At 34.5% G+C, this 4,045-nt stretch overlaps 1 pseudogene; it reads right to left on the reverse strand.

The window, feature by feature from the left end:
• Positions 1-1,435: 1,435 nt before the first annotated feature.
• LOC139877149 (UDP-glycosyltransferase 73E1-like) lies at positions 1,436-3,082 on the reverse strand (annotated as a pseudogene).
• Between the last annotated feature and the right edge of the window lie 963 nt (positions 3,083-4,045).

A 4,045-nucleotide genomic window follows, 5' to 3' on the forward strand; every position in this document is an offset into this window, starting at 1 on the left:
CTTACCAACAGATTCAGATTGAGCGTACAATCATCTCTCACTCCAACTGTTGAGGGATGTTAGCTGATATATTTACAGACCATCGTTAGCCCTTTCCATTTTACTATAAAGGGCCGCAGCCCATTTCTAGTTTGGTTGCCCTAGTTTCATATTTTTATATTTCTCATACATATAATCGTTTATTGATATGGGAAATACATAATTCCAATATTAACCACTTGCGCTAAGTAAGTGTTTATTTAAATATTGCATCATTAAAAATATGAACCATATAAAATGCGATGTAAAAAAATCAAAATATCCAAACTAAAATACCCTCGCCGTTCCTAATTGAAATATATATATATATATAGCCAAAAGTTCAAACGAGAACCCTAAAAAATGCGAGAACTGCGAGAACTTTTTATTTATAAAGATTTTCTCATGTAATTAGATTGAAACACACATAAACCTTGATGAAGAGTATGAATGAACATATATAATAGTTTAAAAACACTTATATTTTACCGATATAATTAAATATATAGTTTCTCGTTCACATGTGCATATTTGTTTCCGAACATGTGAACAGTTTCATAGGATTAAAAATTTAACATGTAATTTGAGCTAATGAACATATGTTTGTTAATGATATGTGCATTAATTAACATTTGCATGTAATTTGTTGCATTTAAACGCATAAAAACTAATAAATTAAATAGTTCTCGCAGTTCTCACATTTTTAGTGGTTCTCGTTTGAAACTACCCATATATATATATATATATATATATATATATATATATATATATATATATATATATATATATATATATATAGTAATGAGCGGCATTGCTTGAATAGTGTGACAGTCATTGATTATGTAATCGAAACTAAGATCAACACAAGAAAATGAAGTTAGCTAATTATAATGTATGTTAGGACATACTATTTGTGTAAACTGTGTTAATAATTGCGAAATTGCAAGTAGCGAGAATAGTGTATAAATATTCTCCTCCTTTATATTTGTAGACTTTTGCCCAATTATCATTCCATCTTACTTGAACTCATTTCGCGATAAACAATATATTTCTTCAAAATTTCTCTTGTTTATAACCATTACCAAATTATACAATATGTGATTAAGCAAGAATTAGACATAAACGATATAGACAGAGTGTAAACACAGAATGGCCAATGCATATGTATACCAATGATCCTGATTTCTAGTGGCGTGCCCGTCCCATATAAACTTAAAAATTTGAAGTGTATTTTTATGTGAGTTTAATATAACTAAATGTGAATTTGTTATTTAATTCTCACCTCTCTTTGTAAGTTCATTTTACTCATGCCCACTTAAAAGTGTAGATGACAAATTCATGTTAATTCACTATAACAAGTATGATCAGGACATATGAATGTAGAGAGAGAGTTTGAAAATGTTAAGTAATATGTGTTACAATACAAAAGTATTAAAAAATTCAAAATACAAATAGGTGAAGTGGTATTTATAGGCATATACCCCTTCTTAGAAAATATCACACGTTACATTTCCTACAGAATATTAACTTCCATAGTTGTTATAGTGAATTAACATGAATTTGTTATAGTTCTAGATTTCGTGTCTATTAACTTGCTAATATTTTGAATAATGGCATTCATATTGACATGAGAAGAGCCCCCTTCCTCCATCGCTCTTTTAGCCATTTCTCCAAGCTCTCTAGCTCGTTCTCTTCTCACTTCTCCTTCCTCTTCTTTACTCATTAGTTCCTCGATTGCAATCTTGATATCTTCACGTTTCACTAATGCTCCAAACTTATCTTCATCGCCAATGATGATAGGAACTTCTATACCAACTTTCAGTCCGATTTTCAAAACATCTACAATAAATCTTTCATTTAGAAATTGATCCGCAAAATGTGGCCATGTAACCATAGGCACTCCGCAAGATATTCCTTCCACAGTCGAGTTCCATCCACAATGCGTTAAGAAACCTCCAACAGCTTGATGTGACAATATCAAAACTTGTGGGGCCCAACCTCGAACAATAATCCCTCTATCTTTCACGGATTCTTCATATCCTTTTTCTGCTAATCATTTCTCGAATTCCTCCGTTGGATGACTTAAACACCATATAAACGACACGTTTGATGCTTCTAGTCCCAAACCGAGCTCAATATTTTGCTCGGTGCTTGCAAGAGCTAAGCTACCCAAACAAACAAACATTACCAACCCTTTAAACATTACCAACCCTTTTTCTTTCGAATCCAACCATTTCAAACAATCATGTTCATTAATCGCCGCCTTGTTTCCTCTCTCGGACAAATCTAGTAAACTTTTATTGCATAGTGAAACAGGACCAATACACCATACATTTTTACCTTTGGCCTTTGCAAGGCCTTTAGCGTAAAAAGGCTCTAATTCCTCGAAGCTATTAACCACAATCCCATTTGATGATTCTTCTGCTTCTAGTAATGTTTCTCTAAACTTTGTAATTTCCTTTTCTTTATTTACCCAACTTGAAGCCTGCACTTTCGTAAGCTCAATTCGGTCAGGGACACCAGGTAACACAAAGTACTTCGAATCAGAGACAATTTCATCAGCAAAATCAGTATTCATCGTAATATGTCTACATAAATATGTGAAACATCCGGGTCCATAAAAAATAAGCCTTGGAATGTTAAACTTTCGCGCTATATCATATGTCCACGGGAAAAAATTATCCGAAATTACGCAACTTGCTGGTGGAACTAAACCTTGAATCATTTCTACCGCGAGTTCTTTTAGCATTGCGGCAGCCGCAAATAGTTTCTTAAAGAGTAGTGCTGATGGAATTAAGTCGAAACTTTCACTTCCCTCCGGCAGACCAACTTCACTTAATGGAAGTTTTAGTTCAAGAAGTTGAATCTTGAGTTTATCCTTGATTGCCCGACTAATTACCGGTTTGAAACGGTTGGCGTTAAGAGGAGTTGTGATTATAGTAATGCTAGCACCGCGTTAGGCTAGTAATCGGGCTATATCGACCATTGGTATCATATGGCCTTGAGCCATAAGAGGAAACAAGACAAAATGAAGGGTAGTCATTGTAGTTTTTGAAGATAGCTAGTTTTGTTTTGGTTTTTATGGCTGAGCTTGCACAATTGTTCAGTTTTATGGATTGAGTTCCGTAAGAAGAGTATGCGCATGTCATACATGTGGATAATATGCATCCAAGTAGCATGGATATGACTGTTATTTATTGCTATTAAGGGATGAGAATATTAGAAAAATGTTTTATTTATTTATTTATTTATTTATTTATTTATTTATTTATTTATGAGAGCTGCTACTCCTGTTTTACACAATTTTACTCACACTATGACATGGCATGTTGACATGGACACACATAAAAACTACCCCACCCTTTTTTCTATGCTTTTTAGTTACGGAGTATTTATTTTTATTTTTCCCCTTTATAACGACACCTACCTTAATTACATTACATTACAAATATATTCAATAGAGAATACGATCTTACTATTCACACCATTATTTTATTAGAAAAGGGTATTTTCGTCATTTTAACTCCCAGATATTTATCTCACCCACCCCATCTCTTACCATTCATCGGTTCCTAATTTCTCCTGAAGCGTCTGGCGATTCTTCCAGGCCGAAGGCGATTTTCCCATGGCAATGGCGATGGGTCTCTCACAAAACAATTCTTCAGTTCTCTGCCTCATCTGTCACTCTCTCACAAAACAGATGCATCATCTTCATCTCGATGTCAGTGTCACCGCCACAACCACCATCGCCTTCTTTGCTGCCATCGTCCCCCGCCCAAACACCGTCGTGTTATTCACCTGCTTTTCACTCCGTCGCAACCACCACAGCCTTGGATAGAGGCTCGGTATGCATTGGGAGGCTTGGATTAGTTGACACAGCTTCAGGATTACCGTTTAACCATAACAAGCATTTACTTTCTTACGCGCATTTTTCTTAATCACCTACTTTTTTTTTTTTTTGTTGCCGAAGGCATAAAATATTAGGGTTTAATTTCTCAATTAGGGTTTGAGATGACTTAACTCAAAC

This window comes from Rutidosis leptorrhynchoides, chromosome 11, assembly GCF_046630445.1.
Source record: "Rutidosis leptorrhynchoides isolate AG116_Rl617_1_P2 chromosome 11, CSIRO_AGI_Rlap_v1, whole genome shotgun sequence".
In the NCBI taxonomy this organism is placed as follows: domain Eukaryota; kingdom Viridiplantae; phylum Streptophyta; class Magnoliopsida; order Asterales; family Asteraceae; genus Rutidosis; species Rutidosis leptorrhynchoides.